The 18,647-nt window shown below is 38.2% G+C and overlaps 1 long non-coding RNA gene across 1 annotated transcript in view; it reads left to right on the forward strand.

Moving 5' to 3' along the window:
• LOC116562437 overlaps positions 1-18,647 on the forward strand; it is a 109,895-nt gene that overhangs the window by 82,635 nt on the left and 8,613 nt on the right. The window contains exon 2 of the long non-coding RNA XR_004273938.1: positions 11,932-12,012. This is a non-coding gene — a long non-coding RNA (uncharacterized LOC116562437). The remainder of the gene's footprint in view (positions 1-11,931; positions 12,013-18,647) is intronic.

The following is an 18,647-nucleotide window of genomic DNA, read 5'->3' on the forward strand; positions in this document are numbered from 1 at the left end:
TACTATGTGTGGCAGTTATCGATTTATTGCCTCTCAGCTCCAAATCTACTCTTTGCCCTGCTTTTATGATACTAGCGCTTGATCCTATAAACATTCTCCTTTGCCAGTTTACTCAATATTAGGCCTGTCCAAAAATGGCTGTGGAGAGTCATTGCAAATCTGCAGCAAAAAACGGCATTCTCGATGGCTCCATGATACTATTTTTGGTGTGTCCAGCAGCCAGCAGATTGGCGTTTGAGTTGCCCAGTAGTGCTCACTCCAGCAGCCCCCACAGACCCATGCAGGGCTGTGCCCTCTGGCAAATTCCTCCATCAACAGGCAGGCCACTTCTATGGGCCAGTTCTAGTTTACACCTTCCAGAAAGGTTCTTGGCCACAGCAGGCTGCCTGTTCCTGTGACAACTAAACCCTCTCCCACCAGGTATAAATCCCAGAGGTGAGAGTAGAGCCTTCTTTAAATTCCTAGTTTCTTTATTGGCCATTCGCAGCTCTAAATACAGTTTGTTTAGCTACTTTTCTATTCCTTATAATCCTCTTTTAACCATTTTAGTGATTAACTATTATTTCCTGTTTAATGATTCTTTTTATGAATTTTTCCCTGTTCAAATTAATGATATTGTTTCTGTCTCCTGATGAGACCTTGGCTGATCAACTATATGATGCTGTTTACATGAAATCCAAAATCAAGCAAAACAAATCCAACTTTTTCTTTTGGGAATGCTATTGACAGGGGCAGTCATAAAGGAGGTTTCTGAGGTTCTGGAAATATTTTATATATTCATCTGGTAATGGTTTCCAAAGTATATATATGTGAAAATCCACTGACTTATATGATTAATGTTTGTCCACCTTCTCTATGTAAATTATTATTTTTCAATGACAACAGTGAGTAACAATGTATATTGCAAGCTAGAAGAGGAAGTAAATAGATGGTCAAAAAGAGAACCTTGTGTGACCAAACCAGCCCCTTTCAAGAAGTTCCTCAGTAGTATCACACTGCAGTTACTCTGAATGCCACAGACTTCAATAAAATCCCATGGCCATAACTAGCGGCAAGGAAGGTTAAGTGGCAGTATGCCTATCTAAAATCAGGGTTCTGTAAACTAGGGAAGAAGGAAAGAATAGATGCTGGTGTAAGCAACTAGCAATCTCTGCCACAATGGGTGTTATATTAAATTACCAAATGTTTATTCAGTGATAGCCGCAGTATTAAGCCCTGGGGATACAGCAATTAACTAAACTGGCAGGGTTCTTGCTTTCATGGAAGTTACATTTTAACACTTGGCCCTTAGAAGATGACTATAAAAAATTTGGGGGAATAAATGGATGAATGATGAGGAAATGAATGAAGGGGTAAACAAGTAAATAAATGCACAAGCATATAAATATCATTGTTTCAATGGGACTCAATCACAAACACAACTATAATCTTGAGAAGAATATATGCCCCACAAGGATGATGTAAAGGGCTGGCAGGGCTGATTTATCATACCAGAGAAGCTTAAGCTATAAATCACCCCACAGAAGTGAATTCTCAGTGGAGGACAGAGCTGTGCTTCACTTATTGATTCTAGATCAAAGTGTCACCACCTTCAGAGGTCAGTTGGAGTTTGAGATCTCCCAAATAAATGCTTTAAAATATAATGATGAAGAAAGGCATCAGCTAAAAGGCACATAACCAAATTCAAGAGAAACACATGCTGTCCCTGGGTGATAAGAAAGCATTTACAAACCAAAGTCTTCTTAGAAAACAGTTGACCTTGGCTGAGATTTTTTTGAGCCTCAAGCTTGGGTTTCACCACGGAAGGCTCTTGCCTTTTCCATCGTCTTCTGGGCCATTTTTTGGATGTTTATCCCTGCACAATACATATACAAAAATCTCCTTTAAAGCACTGAATTGGACAAGACCCACTAACTGCCTTGGGTGTAAGCAATGCAAACCAAAATGGGGATACCAATAGAGAAGACAGAGTGGGGCAAGATTTTGAGGAACAAATGCTCACAGGATGATGAAAATGTCAGAGTAGCCAGGCAGGATGGCTCACACCTACAATCCCAGCATTTTGGGAGGCCCAGCTGAGGAATTGCTTCAGCCCAGGAGTTTATGACCAGCCTAGGCACCATGGTGAAACCCATCTCTTCAAAAAAATACAAAATGTAGCAGAGCATGGTAGTACACACCTGTAGGAGGCAGAGGCGGAAGGATTGCTTGAGCCCAGGAGGGCTTCAGTGAGCCATGGCCATGCCACTACACTCCACCATGGGCAACAGAGCAAGACCTTGTCTTGATTTAAAAAAAAAAAAAACAACAAAACTCAGAAGCACATAATTGAAGATAAAAGTCTGCATAGGTGGGCATGTCAAAGGTGGTAGAATGGAAACACACAGATATTGGCTTTCATATTCTTTTTACAATGGCACTGAAATCCTGTATGGGGGCTGTTTTTCTATATTAGAGGATCTAATTATAAAAAATAGCCCAGGAGGACAGTGCTTCTGCATCTTAATTTTGTAGCTATGAGCGATGACCTCTCCAAACCTGTTTTGTCAACCGTAAAATGGAGATTGTAATACATAACATGAGTGGCTGCCAAAACATTAATACAATTCCTTTGAGAATAATTAAATATAATTAAATTTTATCTGCCAGATAGGTACCTATTCTTTAAAAGTTTGAAAATGAATCATAAATCGTTGCCATTTCCTGCCTGGAAGTCAGAAGTTCTAATAGAAGCTATTTAATAGGTGCCTGGCATGTAATTTTTATTCATACCAGACGTTCTGTATGTTTAGTCAATTCATTATATAATGAGATGGAAATGTTCCTATGATAATACCCAACTGTAATGGAAGGGTTTGTAACAGGATGCTATGGTATACAGAATACTGAATCATGCTCCTAGCTATTTATTTATTCACTTATTTACTTACGCCCTGACTCATTCTTTAAAAAAAAAAAAGAATTTGAGATGATTGGAGCAGAAACACAATAACATGATCAGATATAAATGAAAAAGGGAAAAAAGAGTACCAGGGCAAAGATAAATTAGAAGACTGGATCATGACACTGAGAAAAATAAGAAACGTATTCTGTAAAGGATTACATCGTTGCTATAATTTATTTCTGAATTTGTTTCTGAACTCTCCTGAAACAAAGACAAAATGAAGAGATAGACAGTTACATAGCTCTCTTTGTCTAAAGTGAAAAAGAAAATCATATAAAATTCTCAGAAGGATGAGAAACCCAATAATTTGAATTGTAGACAAGGCTCTATAATCTTGGGTAAGCCATCCAATGTTTCAGGACATCTTTGATTCTTCACAAGATGACTGACCAGATGACTGAGTTTTAACTAACTTTGTGAGTGGAAGTAATATGTGCTCCTTTCAGATCAAAACTATCCATGAATGACCTCCTCTGTCTTCTCCCTTTACCAGCTACTAATTAATTCTCAGTTTCTTAGGTTGCCTTATGTTATAAGCAGACACTGAAATGGAGGTTAGACTCTGAGTTAGATGTTGGTTAGGGTGGGTGTTGGGATAAATACCCATGGGAGAAAGAGGAAAAGCAGGATTAGGGAGAGGGACAAGCTGGGCTATAAAGCAGGATGACCCTGTGGGCACTCAAGAGCTAAAACAGCCCATCGAAGCCAGCTCGCTAGTCTCTGGTTGTGAGCCACTCTAGAAAGTGACCACAGGTATGGCAGCTCTCTCTATTAAAGGCAGTCCTGATAAGAGATGACATCTGAAGTCATGCCCCACAGCTGGGGCAACAAGTCCTTTTTTGAAGGGCAATGGGTGGTGAATCTTTGTATCTACACCCAGGGTAACCTTGAAAGTCAAAAGCTAAGCATGGCCAAGTCCAGCACACAACCCCCACTCTCTACTCTGTTGCGTTGAACCGCTGAAATTTTAAGGTTTAGCTGTAATAGCAGCTAGTATTATGTTAGGTAACACACAGAGACACGATCTTTAGGACATGCTCAGCCTCGGTACAAGAATGCATAGTTCTGCTTTGTTAAACTGAGTGTTAGTGTAGAGCCTAAACAGAGCTGTGCAGTTGACAAAAGTTGTCTCCATGCCACAACCTTTATGTTTCCAACCTTTAGTCTGTGGCGTTCCCACCTTTCTGTAATTTCCACTATCAGCCCCTCCCCAACGTATTTCATAAACTAAATTTATATCCTCATGCTCTTCAAATTGCTGTCTTAAAAAAGAACCTTGTATTATCTTCATAATCTCAGCACTACTTCTAATAAAAGTGACAATTTTTTTTTCAAGAAAAAATAGATATTGAATCCCAGAAATGAAGGGATGTACATGCTGGGAGAGGTCAAGGAAATTTGAGGAATTGAAGAATCCGGTCAATTTACTGGGAGGGTATATGCTGTCTTGTAAGAGCAGCCCCCTTTTCAACTACTTAATTCCAAGCCTGTGTCCTCTCTGGTCTCAGGCTACACCACACGAGGAATTAAAATGTGGCCAGTTCATAATACTTATTCATGATTTGCTCATTCTTAGCCACAGCTCCTAACACACTTCTCAGAAAATTATCTCTGGGAATCTCTGAGGAGTCATGTAGGAATTCTCAAGTGATCTTTTCATACTTCTGCTTTAATCTCCTCGTCACTAAAGTCCATTGCCCAAGAACCCACCTGGTGTATGCATGTCTCATGCCTTCAGCCCCATTGTCACCATGGAATCTGGCGTTCTTGGCAAAGATGCTGTGTCTAGGAGCTGTCCAAGTGCCTCAAGGTCTCAGTGTGAAGCAAACAATCAGAATCATCTCTAGTTTGGAGCTGCTGCTCCACATGGAAGGAATGAGAAAGCCTCCTCAACTCTCAGGTTATCGAATGAACAGCGCTGTTTTACCCTCCTATCCAAAAGAATCGCTGTAAAAGTAGTGCCTTATGAGAAATATAGCCCCTCTCTCCATAGATTTCAGTTCTCAATTCTTAGAATTGAGTCAGCTGGACTTGGCTGGGCTGGGCCAAGAAGGAGACCCTATAAACTGTGAGATGAAGACCCGGGAAGGGGACCCACTCCGAGCTGTCTCTTTTAGTCTACTTGTCAGCAGAGGAGAAAGCTCTCTAATCTTCCTTGCACTAAAAACGCCCATTCAAATGGACTCCCAGCAGTAGCCCTGCTAATTGAGGTACAATCATAACAAAATCCCAGTTAAGGGTTGAGTTGTGACTTCTATCACATATACAAGAAGTAAGTTTAAGAAACAGGGTAGTAATATGAGTAGCATTATACATATACTAATGACTAACATTTATTGAGGCTCTGCTAAATATTTCTTCAGTATTTTCTGATTTAAACACAATCGAACTCTGCAAAAGATATTCTTTTTCTACTTAATGAAAAAGAAAACTAAGGTAAAAAGAGTTAAATAACTGTTCAAATTCACACATCTAGGAACTGGCTGAGCCTGGAGTTTATGAAATAAGTTGGGGAGGGGCTAATAGTGGAAATAATAATCTCCCTACCATCCAGATTACAATCTTTAATTTCTCTGACTGTGCCTACTCTCTGCTCTATCATTTCCCTTGGGACACAAATACAGTACAATTTATGCCAGCCTTACAAGTCCATCTCTCATCCCACGGCCTCCCATGACCATTATCTTTTAAAACAAAACTCTGTAGAAGAGTCTCCTAATTCCCTATCTCCTCGCCTCCTCTTCCATTATCACTTGAGTTACTGCAAGAATGCCTTTATTCTCACCTATCCCCAAACTACTCTATCAATCACTCCATACTACCCTATCAATCACCAAGGGCCTGGAATCTCTAGATTTGAAACCCAGAGGTGAAGCTCACAGCCACTGTCTTTGGCACATGGTCACCAGAGACTGACCTTCAAGTTGCATGCCCTGCTTAAGGAATTTGAGTGTTATTTTATTATATGTGGCTAGGCAGAATAAATAGTTCTTGAATAATCCTTTTGATCTTGTACAATTTTAAACAGATATGAAAAAAAGACCAATTGAAGCCAAGGTAATAATAAGGAATTCTACCAAGGTAGAATATTTTTCCGGATAGGCAGCTGTGTGATTAGAGGCACCCATATCCACTCGCTCTTCACAGGGCCTAAACACCTTTCAGTCTCAAAGTCTCTTGAATCTCTGAGACCCTCATACAAAGGTCAGCTAACTATGTAACAAAGATTCTGTTTTTGAGGAATACCACGGGATGCTAGGATGGGAAAATACATGGGAAAAACCAGGTAACCTGAAGACAGAGAGTGTCCAAAATAAGCTTTATTGTCTAGCCCAAGGTAAGCCTTGACCCTGGGCTCATACCAGGCATGTGTTGCTCTTCACACTATTGGAACTTACCAAAGTCAGTTGCTTCTTTTCAATTTCCATGTTATTAACGTCACTGCATATTTGACACCCCCCTTTCCTTTACTCTTTTTCCCATAACTCCCTTAATGTCAGCTTTTGTTGCAGCTACAAAGAAAACCCCCAAATCAATGGCTTACAAAATCCAGTATTTATTTCTTGTTCACATTGCATGGAACCTGCAGATTGGCTACAGCCTTGACAGGGGTCCATGTGTCTTCTCATTTTGAGCCCATGATGAAGGATCGGCCACCATCTGGCCCATGCTGTTCTCACAGTGGGTGATAGGAACAAAAGAAACAGAGACACTGCGTACAAAACAATTAAAGCTTCTGCTCAGATGTGGGGTGTGTCATGACTGCTAAGCAGCCATTGGCTTAAGTGAGTACACTTCCCTCTACAGGCGTCTGGAGAGGGGCATGAGCAGAATTAATGATGAGCAAATTGTAGGATCAACACTAACTGGCTCTTCTTCAATTTCTCTGACTGTGCCTACTGAGTCACAGAAGCTGTTTGTTCTCTGTCTCAGCCTCTCAAAATGCTGCATGCTCTCAAGTCCTGTCCTTGCTGCCTTTTCCTCTCCCTCTGCCTGTTTTCCTGAGTCCAGCCTGTCCATATCCGTAGTATCAGCTGCCAACACCTCTGCATTTACATCTTTAGCGCCACTTCTCTCCTTGACTTTAGGCCTACTTTCCCTACATAATGAATGCTTCTGTCTAAATATCTTTCCAATATCACAAACTGAAGTTATACAAAAACTAACTTATTATCTCCTTTTCTCTAAATTTCTGCTTTTCCTGAAAGTTCTGAATTGCCTACTACCACCTCATGAATAGAAAGTATTGACTCTTCTTTCTCCCTCTCTCCCTAAATCCAATCATCACAATGGCCTCATTTCAGTCTTCCCCACCACCCCCCATCTGCCATTCCAGTCCCTGAACGCCCTTATTGTCCTGTCAGTAGTAAGCCACGTATAGCGGGCTTCCAATTTGTCTCTCCTTCTCCAGATTCTCTCAATTTCAATTCCTACTCCATACACCTGTCAAAGTGATCATATTCTCAGTTGACAGTCCTTTGGCAACCCTGTGTCAGTGCAGTTCAAACTGCCGGAACCACAGGAGTCCACACAGGTGCCTCACAGAACAACAAGGGGAGAAAGGGTGGAAATTTATACTCTCCTGTCTCTTAGTTTAGCCAAGGAGGCTCTAGTATAGGTGGATACGCTGTGCATGGTTTGAATAAAGGGGTCTTAAAATATCAAGCAAATAGACAAACATAAATACTTTGACAATTCCTCACCTGCAAGATACATAAAAAAATTCTTAAAGGTGTACACTTCACAGTCAGGCTGCAGTCTCCTTCTCTAACCTCACCTTCCACCATGTTCTCCACCAATCTCATCTCATACGCACACCATCCCTGCCAGGACAGCAGCCACACTGAGACACTCAGTGTAGTTCTCTTGGCTGGAAGTGCTGTTCTCTTGGTCCCTTCAATTCCATCCACCAAGGTTACTGTTACTTATTCACCCTTTCAGACATCTATTTTACACCTTCTTTTTTCTCTTGAACGTCCGTATCTTTCCTTCAGCAGCTGATCCTTCACTACGCTTTATATTTCACTGGGAAAATGTAAATTTGAAGAAGGGCTTCCACACACTACTAACCCAACATCTACCTACCGACCTGCACATATACCAATGTGCTTTCCCTTCTGTTCTGCTTGGTTGGTACCAGTTCCTGCTCCTGTCTAAGGCCAGCTCCTCCACCATGTCCCTGATCCCACCACCTCTCATCACAAGAATCTTCTACAGTAATTATCCTGACTCTCCTAAATTACCACATTTTCTTATCTGCTCTATCATTTCCCTTGGGACACAAATACAGTACAATTTATGCCAGCTTTATAAGTCCATCTCTCCTCCCACGGCCTCCCATGACCATTATCTTTTAAAACAAAACTCTGCAGAAGAGTCTCCTGATTCACTGTCTCCTCCCCACCTTCCATCATCACTTGAGCTACTGCAAGAATGCCTTTATTCTCACCTATCCCCAAACTATCAATCACTCCAAACTACTCTATCAATCACCAAGGCTTTCACCTTGCAAAATCCAGCAGCGATTTATATCCCTCGTGTTGCTTGACCTATTAACGCTTACATTGATAACTTCTTTGTGTTGAAACATTTCTCACTTGGCTTCCAGCACATTATTCTCCTGCTCCTGCAGGATTAGCCCCTCTTTCAAAGTCTCTTTTGTGGAGTCTTCCTCATTTTTCTGATATGTAAGTGTGTGGAGAGCCCAAACTGTCCCAGGTGATTGCATCTGATTTCACAGCTTTGAATAACACTTTTCAGCATCAAAAATGCCCAATATGGTCTGGCTCCCATTACCTTTCTAACTACAAACACTCCCCCAGATCTTCTGCCTCAGTTGTTCCCCAAGACAATCTTCAGTATTTTATGAACATGGCACTCAGCTCTCCCCTTAGGGTCTTTGGGCTTGTTGCTTCCTCAGTCTTAAAGGTCTTCCTCCAATATGCACATGGCTCACTTTTTTTCCAACCTATGATCAAATATTGTCTTACCATGATGCTTTCCCTGAACACCCAATGTAAAATAGCAATAATCTCCCTACAATCCAGCATCCAGCTCATGATTTTCGTTGTCCTGTTTTGGTCCTTTCTATTGCATTAATCAATTTCTGACACATTATATATATTTATTTACTTGTGTATTTGTTAATAATCTTGTCTCCCTCCTTGAGGGCGGGGGATACATCTATTTTGTAACTCCTTTATACCCAGATCCCAGAATGGTGCTGGACATGCAAAATATTTATTAAATAAATGAACAAATAATATATTCTTTTTCTTCTTAAACATTCTTGAGTAGATTCTGATTTATGCTACTCTACAGGATGATAAAGGCTGCTACTCTCCTGGAAATTTCTATAGCCTAGAAATTCAAGCTGCCACAGTTTCTAGGCCTGCGTTTGATTGTTTATGACCCTAGCCTTAAACTGATTTCATTACAGCTATTTCTAGGTGTTTTATTTAAAACAAGCACCCTGAGATCTCTAAAGGGTGAGGAATATTTTTTCAATAATAAATTCATGTGGATTCTTTGAAAACATTAAGTATTTAACTGCAACTCTTTTAAATAAAAAATAATAATTGAAATCAAAGCTATGTAGTTGACTTTCAAAAGTTAAAGCTTTAGTGCTGATCTTTATGGTGTTTGAGCTTTGGGCCACCTTCCAGAGAAATCTCACTAATCTCTTAAAGAAGAAAAGTTGAAGCTCAAAAGGATCATCTAGATATCTTTGGTTCAGGGCTCCTCTATAAAGTTCTGAGCACAACTCTACCTGTCCGACAAGCCAAGTAGTAACGTGAGTTTTCTAGAAAGATGCCTGGAGTGACTTCCTGTCCATTCTCTTCTACAGCTGTCCAGCTTGCCTTAGAGTATAATGTCCTCTTGGTTCCCTACTACAGCATCTATATCTAGGATCCAGCTTTCCGTCCTCCCCTCTTAGAACATATGCAGTTCCCTCTAAGCTGTCCAATAGAATAGCCACCACTCACCTGTGGCTACTTACATTAAAATTAACTAAAATAAAAATAAGATTGAATATTCCATTTTTCAGTTGCACTAGTCACATTTCAAGTACTTGGTAACCACATGTGGCTAGTAGCTACAACATAGAATATTATAGAACATTTCTATCTTTGCAAAAATTTCCACTGGACACAACTTCTCTAAACTCTCAGGATCCAACTTCTGGAATCCTAACTGATTTTCCAATATGCTCATTCTTCAGTCTTTCTGTCAGATCACAATTCTCACTCCAGCTTCAGCCCCTGAAGCCATAATACTGGACTTAGTCCTTAAGTCATAACAACGTAGTGATAATGCCAAGTCTGTTCTCAGATCTCAGTATACATTTAAATGTGTGCATTTACATGTAAGCAAATGTAATCTCTATTTATATTTACATTAAGACTAGTGATGACGTTGAAGTCACAGGTTGCTAGAAGACAATGTGTGAGAAGAACCAATCAGAGGGGATCTACTGCCTAGGAGAAAGGGCAAAGCACCAGGACTGGAGGAAAGAGAAGGAAATTAGTACATTCCAGTTAACTATGCAGATGATAAAACCTCCAGGAAGGAGAGAGGTCAATCAAGGAAATAACGCGTGTGGGAACATGGAACAGTCTGCATCCTTGTAATCATATGCAAGTCATAGGAAGCGGACTCTAAACAGAGGTAAGAGTTTTGCTTACATCTGGATTGTGCATAATTCATTCACTGAGCTATAGTAGTTAGGCCCCTAATTTATGGTAGCAGTGTTACTATGGGGAGAAAAACAAAAATAGTAACTGAAGACAGGGACATTCCTTGGGCCCAGCCTGGAGAGCAGTTTTGGCCAGATTTGTGCTTCTAAGCAAGTCATGAAAGGGAAGAATATGACTGATATATAACAAGATTGACTCCTTCCTGGGTTAGAGAGAGAGAGAGAGTTACTGGGTAAAGTTTGGAACTCCTGCTTAGAAAGAAAACCAAGACAGCCAGGAGCCTAGGCTGGGAGAGGGCTAATTGCTCAGTCTCCTCGAGAGGCACTGACCAGGTTTTCAGCGTGGTATTGGCAGCTTCACTTCAGATTATTCTCTTGACATTTAGTATTACTGAGATGGGAGGGCATGCCAGGGCCCAGGAATAGAACAGTGGTGCCAATCAAAGCGATTGCTTTAAAACAATAATAAAAAAACAAGAAATAAAGCCTTGATGAAGGAGTAGGGTTTCTGTTGAGAATGCCAGGCATCATGAAGGACATGGAGGGGAGGAATTGGCAATTCTGACTCTGTGAAATCACATCACTAAGTCTACTTCTAAGCTCTAAGCTATCTACTTTTCTCCCAACCCCCAGAGAGGGAGAGAGCTGAGCAATTTTGCTGACCAATGAAGTCATTCTACTAGTGGGTGTTTTAAAAAATGAGTTGAGGCCATAAATATCCCAGTATGATTTAAATTCAAGCAATATGTTTCAATAAAGCTAAACTTTTATATCATTGCCAGTATTGAATCAGTAGACTAAATTCTGCAAATGGAATTCAAACTATTAAAAAAAATTAAAAAAATATGTAGCTAAGCCTTCATATGAAATAACTTAGAAATTCTTTTCAACATAATGTACAAGCCATTTTTGCTCTGGGCTGATATCTCTAATCTGTGCAGAATTTCTTTTTGAGACATATGGATACGAAGGCAAAAGAAAAGAGGAAAAAAGGTACACGCCTTAACATCTTCAATGCTCTGTTAGACTCAGTTTCTTTATTTCAAAAACCTGGCAAAAAATTACTGATTTTCTGAGAAACAAGCACGCAAGGATCAGCTAATTTCTTGAGGCAACTAATGGCTTTGTTATTTGACATTTCTGAAGGGCTTATCATGTGCTCAATATATAGAACACAGAAGGGAAGTGAAACATTCGTGTGGACTGAAGAACTTTGAATGTGTCCCAACTGGTTTGTGTGGATGAGGTAAATATATCATTCTGATTTCTGTCCTCCCTTTCTGGTCTCCAGGTGGACTTCCTGAGCCTTGAGAAGCCATCTGAATGAGAATAAAGGTATAAACTATTCACGTATGAAGAACCTACTATGCAGGTAATGTTGTACTAGCCTCCTATGAATCCTTTACAACAATCTAGAGGGGTAGGTATTATTTAGTATTTCCTATTTTCAGATGCAGAGAAGTTAGGTAATTCATGAAGGTTGCACAGCTTTATAGAGGGAGCCAGATTCAAACTCATGTTTCAAATTCTACATCCACATTTTTTTCCATGGAAATTAGAATGATCCTCTTTGTAAACAACATATAGGAACATATTTCTCAAACCCAAATCTCTGGATAATTCTAATTCTCACAAAATGCCACTCAAAAGAGTTTTGTAGTTAAAGAATGCGCTTCTATATATTGGCTTATAATGTGAACTTTTCCCAGACATTATGTAAAGGGAGGCAAATGAAGAATTAAATGGATCATTGTGCTGCACAAGACAGCCACATGTAATCTTCTTGGACCTCCCAAAGTCACAAGAATTGTTGGTCAAAAATTGTAGACTTTCTGGGTGCTCAGGGAGTTAACCTAAAAGAAACCTGAATATTTTATTCCATAAAGGCATAAAAGCAAGTGAATGAAATGGGTCTGCACAATTCTGTACCTGTAGGCATAAAAACATGCTGCTTAGAACGTAGAATTGACTTAACTCCTAGTGATGCAAGAAAAAGCATTCCTTATAGCATTGCTTCTGAGAGTGATATCCCATATGTCATTGTGCCCTAATGGAAGAGACGTAGACAGTCTGCTGTCTTCCATGTGCCAAAATGAGATCTTTGAGTTACTTTCAGAAAAAGAATGGTTGCAGAAGCATTTACTCTAATTGGCTACTGTTCAGCAAAAGTTTCCATAAAATGTCTTACAAGAGACAAGGAAAACAGCCTAAGAAAACAGTGGGAAATACACTGTGACGTGGCAAACTGCACTCACGACTCAATAACTTTTTATCTTTTCCTCAAGGCAAATAGTTCAAAAGATTGCTTGCTATTTATTTGTGCTGCTGGGATCTAGTTTTCTGCTTTGTGCTTCATCACAGGTAGTGACTGCTAAGAGGGAGAGTTAAATAAAATAACTTGTCACAAGCTAACGTATGACTTAAGTTCTAGGGAGTGAAATTCCAGAAACAGAAGATCTTCCCTTAAGGAAGGCATTTCCCACCAGATTTGCAGGGATGTGACCCAATATTAATTGAGTGCCTACCATATACTAGGTGCTTTATAAATAAAATTTTAGCCCCTTTAAATATAATTTAATCTCACAAGGGCCATGGGAGTTACCCATTATCATTTTCTTCACTTTACATGTGAGAAAGCTAAGCTCAGAGGTTTTTACAAAATTGCTAAGGTCATGGAGCTAGTAAGCTACAGACATGTTTTCTTCTTGTTTTTTTATTTTAAAATTTTTATTGAGGTATAATGTTCATATAATAAAGTGTATATGTAAACTGCACTAATCTTAAATGTACGACCAGTGAATTTCTACATGTGTATATGCTCAAGTGGTCACCATCTAGTTCAAGAGTTATTTTCACACTGCAGGAAGTTCCTTTTCGCCCTTTTGTATTCAAAATGCACCCAAGAGGTACCATAAACATGGACTAATTTTGCTTCTTCTTAAGCTCTGTGTGAATGTAGCCTGACTAGCCATTGTGGTTTGCCTGGAGCTGAGGGGTTTCTGGGATGTGGATTTCTCAGTGCTAAAACTAAAGCAATTGGTCACTATATAAATGGAATTGGACAGTGTGTGCTTCTTTTACTCAACATAATGTCTGTGAGAGTCATCTAGGCTGAAGTAAGGTTTTGTTTTTTTTTATTACCATGTATCTTTCCACTGTATGACTATTCCACAATTTATCCATTATTCTATTGATATACATTTGAGATGTTTTCAGTTTTTGGCTTTTATGAATAAATCTAGGACCATTCTCATAAAAGTCTTTTTGTGAATGTGATTTCTCATTTCTGCTGGGAGCAGAACTGTTAGGTCATAGATAAGTATATATTTAGCTTTAGTGGATACCACCAATGTTTCCCTACATGGCTGTACCAATTTACACTCCTATTAGCAATTTATGAGAGTTTTGGTAGTTCCACATCTTCATCAACACTTAATATGTCATTACTTTTTAGTCATCCTTGCAGTGTACTAGACTGCTATCATAGACATTCATTCCTTTGTGTATCCCTTTCCCACATTGACTTGACCTTGGCTGCATGATTCACTGTAGCCAATGAGACATTAGCAAGAGTGACACGAACAAAGGTTTGATAAACCCTTGGACATTGGGACTTGTTCTTGTGGAACACTCACTAAGGCAGACTTGAGTCACCATATAAAATATCTGGCTGTGCCTCTCAAAAGACCCCATGGAGAGGTAGAAGAGAGGTGGAAATATTAGCATGGACTGCTCAGCTGGGCCCAGGGGTTCCATGCATCCCAGTAGAGGCACCACATACGTGAGTGAAGAAGCCACCTTGGAAATCCCAACTCTTGTGGAAAAAACCACGACATATGAAATGAGAAAATACTTGCAAGACAAATGCCTGACAGAGGTTAACCTCCAAAATAGAAAATGAACTTCTATAACTTAATAGGACAACACAAAACCTAATGAGATGATTACAAAGTGGGCTAAGGACTTGAGGAGACATTTTTTCAAATAAGATATACAAATGACCACTAGGTATATGAAAAGAAGTTCGATACTACTAAGCCACTGGGGAAATGCAAATTAAAACCAGGATGAGCTATTATCTCATACCTGTTAGGATTGCTATTATTTCTGAAATACCATAAATGTATACCTACTATGTACCCACAAAAATTAAAAGTTAAAACATGAAAGTATTGGTGAGGATGTGGAGAAATTGGAAGCTTTGCACACTGGTGATGAGAATACAAAATGTTGCAGCCACTATAGAAAACAGAATGAAGGTTTCTAAGAAAGTTAAAAATAGAACTTCTATAGGATCCAGCAATCTCACTTCTGGGCATTTATTTAAAAGAACTGAAATCAGTAACCGAAAGAGATATTATCTCTTTTATTATTATTGTGAAGAATGCTGCAATAAACAGCAAAACAATTGCTCTCTATTACAGCTTTATTCACAATAGTCAAGATGTGGAAACAACTTACATGTCCATATAAAGGTGAATGGACAAAGAAAATGTGTTATTTGCATATAATGGAATTCTGTTAAGCTTTAAAAAAAGAAGGAAAAGCTGCAACATATGATAATGGAATAAAACTTGGGAACATTATGCTAAGTGAAATAATCCAGTCATAGAAAGACAAATGCTGCATAATTCCACTTATATGAGATATCTAAAATAGTCAAACTCATAGAGACAAAGAATAGAATGGTGGTTGCCAGGAGCTGGAGGGAGGGAGAAATGGGAAGTTGCTAATGAACAGACATAAAATTGTAGTCAAGCAAGATAAATAATCTCTAGACATCTGTTGTACAGCATTGTATCTACAATAAGGTATTACATATTTTAAGAAGGTAAATCTCATGTGTTTGACCACAATTTTTAAAAGCTTCTTTTTTAAAGGAGATCAACAAAGTTAATACTCTACACAAGCTAATCCAAAATCAAATAGAGAAGACATAAATTACTGATATCAGAAATGAAACTGTCCCAAAGATATTAAAAGGATAATAAAGGATATTACAAACAACTCTACACCCACAAATTTAACACCTCGGTTGAAAGTCCCTGAAAGACATGCTGTGCTAAAACTCACACAAGCAGAACATGTAACCTCAAGAGGCATGTATTAAATAAATGGAATCAATAGTGAACAGACACTTCTCAAAAGAAGACATTTATGCAGCCCACAAACATATATGAAAAAAAGCTCATCATCACTGGTCATTAGAGAAATGCAAATCAAAACCACATTGAGATACCAACTCACGCCAGTTAGAAAGTCAGGAAACAACAGATGCTGGAGAAAATGTGGAGAAACAGGAACGCTTTTGCACTGTTGGGAGTGTAAATTAGTTTAACCATTGTGGAAGACAGTGTGGCGATTCCTTGAGGATCTAGAACTAGAAATGCCATTTGACCCAGGAATCCCATTACTGGGTATATACCCAAAGGATTGTAAATTATCTACTATAAAGACACATGCACACATATGTTTACTGCAGCACTATTCACAATAGCAAAGACTTGAAACCAACCGAAATGCCCATCAATGATAGACTGGATAAAGAAAATGTGGCATATATATACCATGGAATATTATACAGCCATAAAAAAGGATGAGTTCATGTCCTTTGCAGGGACATGGATGAAGCATCATTCTCAGCAAACTAACACAGGAACAGAAAACCAAGCACTGGATGTTCTCACTCATAGGTGAGATCTGAACAATGAGAACAAATGCACATAGGGAACATCACACACTGGAGCCTGTCAGAAGGTTGGAGAGCTAGGGGAGGGATAGCATTAGGAGAAATACCTAATGTAGGTGATGGGTTGATGGGTGCAGCAAACCACCATCGCATGTGTATACCTATGTAAGAAACCTGCATGTTCGGCACCTGTATTCCAGAACTCAAAGTATAATGTAAATAATAAAATAAAATAAATAATCTTCCAAAGAAGAAAGCACCACACCTACACAGTTTCACTGGTGAATTCTATGAAACACAGAAATATTACTCTATAATTTCTCCCCAATATTTGAAGCAGAGGAAATACTTCTTAATTCATTTTATGAGGCCAGCATTCCCTTAACTACCAAAACTAGATAAAGACATTATAAGAAAAGAAAATTGAAGACCAATATTTTTCATCAAGGTAAATACAAAAATCCTCAACAAAATAGCAGCAAATCATATTCAACAATATATTAAAATAATTATATACCACAACCCAAATGGTATTCACAAGTACACAAATTTACTTCAACATTTGTTAAGTCGATAGATGTAATCTGTACACAGGTGGAGAAGAAAGAACTAAAACGATCTTTGTTTGCCACGAACATGATTGTCTATTCAGAAAATCCCAAAGAATTAACAAAAAGTACTCCTGAAACCAAGTAATGTAACAAAGTCACAAGACGCATTGTTAATATAGAAAAATCAGTGGATTTCCCATATATACACACTAAACAATTATAAATTTGAAATTAAAACCACAATACAATTTACAATAGCACAAAAAAACTAACAAAATATTTATAGAATCAGTACATATAAAATGATCAAATTCTAGAGAAATAAAGAAAATTTAGTAACTAGAGACGTAGTTAGTGTTCTATGTTCATGGACCTGAAGACTTGTAAAGTTGTAAAGTTGTCAGTTATTTCAATGTAATCTGTAGATTCAACACAATTCCAATCAAAATCTCGGCATGTTATTTTATGATATTAATAAACTAATTCTGAAGTTCGTATGAAGACAGAAAAAAGACCCAGAATAGAAGATGTAATGCTGATGAAGAAGAATAACATCAGAGGACTGACAGTTTGCAACTTTGGAACTTAGTATACAGCTACACTAATTAAGATAGCATGGTATTGGCAAAAGAATAGATAGATAAATGGAACAGACTGAAGATCCTAGAAAGAGATGCAAAAATATAGCCAACTAATCTTTGACAAAAGAGCAATGGCAATTTAATAGAAAAAAGATAGTTTTTGTTTTCTTCAACAAATTGTGCTGGAACAACTGGACATCCTTATGCAAAAGGAAAAAAAAACTAAATACAGACCTTATATCTTTCAGAAATAATAACTGAGAATGGATCACTCTTCTGAATATAAAACGCAAAACTATAAAATGTCTAAAAGGTAACACAGGAGAAAATCTAAGCAACCTTGGGCCTGAGTTTTTGTATACAACACCAAGCTCTTAAAAATAGATAAATTATACTTTATTGATATACAGAATTCTGTCACGTGAAAGACATTTGTTAAGAAAAAGACAATTCACAAACTGAGAGTAAATATTTGTAAAACACATATGTAATGAAGAACTCATATCCAAAATATACAGAGAATTCTTAAAACTCAATAAGAAGAAAACAAACACCTAATTAAAACTTGGAAAAACATTTGAACAGACACCTCACCAAAGAAGATATGCAGATGGCAAATAAGCATATGAAAAGATGGGCAATACATTTGTCATTAGGGAATTGCAGATTAAAGCAAAAATGAGTTACCACTATTAGAATTAGCCTATTAGAATGGCTAACATTAACAAAAAGTGACAATACCAATTGCCGGCAAGAGTGTAGAGCAACAGCAACTGTCATTCTTTGCTGGTGTGGATGCAAAATGGCCCAGCAAGTTTGGATGATAGTTTGAGAGCTTCTAGAAAATCTAAACACGGTCTTACAATTGTGCTAAGTATTTATACAATTTTATTGAAAACATATGTTCACATCGAAACCAGCCCACTAATATTTATGGTAGCTTTATTTATAATCACTGAAATCTAGATGCAACCAAGATGTATTCATTAGGTAAACAGATAAACTATAGTACATCAGTGCAATGGAATATTATTCAATGATAAAAATAAATTAGATAACATGCCATGAAAAGATGTAAAAGAATTCTAAATGCATAATTCTAAGTGAAAGAGATCTACTTTCATATAAAGGTATATACTGTATAATTCCAATTATGTATATATATTATATATATAATATATATCCA

This window comes from Sapajus apella, unplaced genomic scaffold, assembly GCF_009761245.1.
Source record: "Sapajus apella isolate SASKATOON/1434 unplaced genomic scaffold, GSC_monkey_1.0 scaffold32, whole genome shotgun sequence".
NCBI lineage: Eukaryota > Metazoa > Chordata > Mammalia > Primates > Cebidae > Sapajus > Sapajus apella.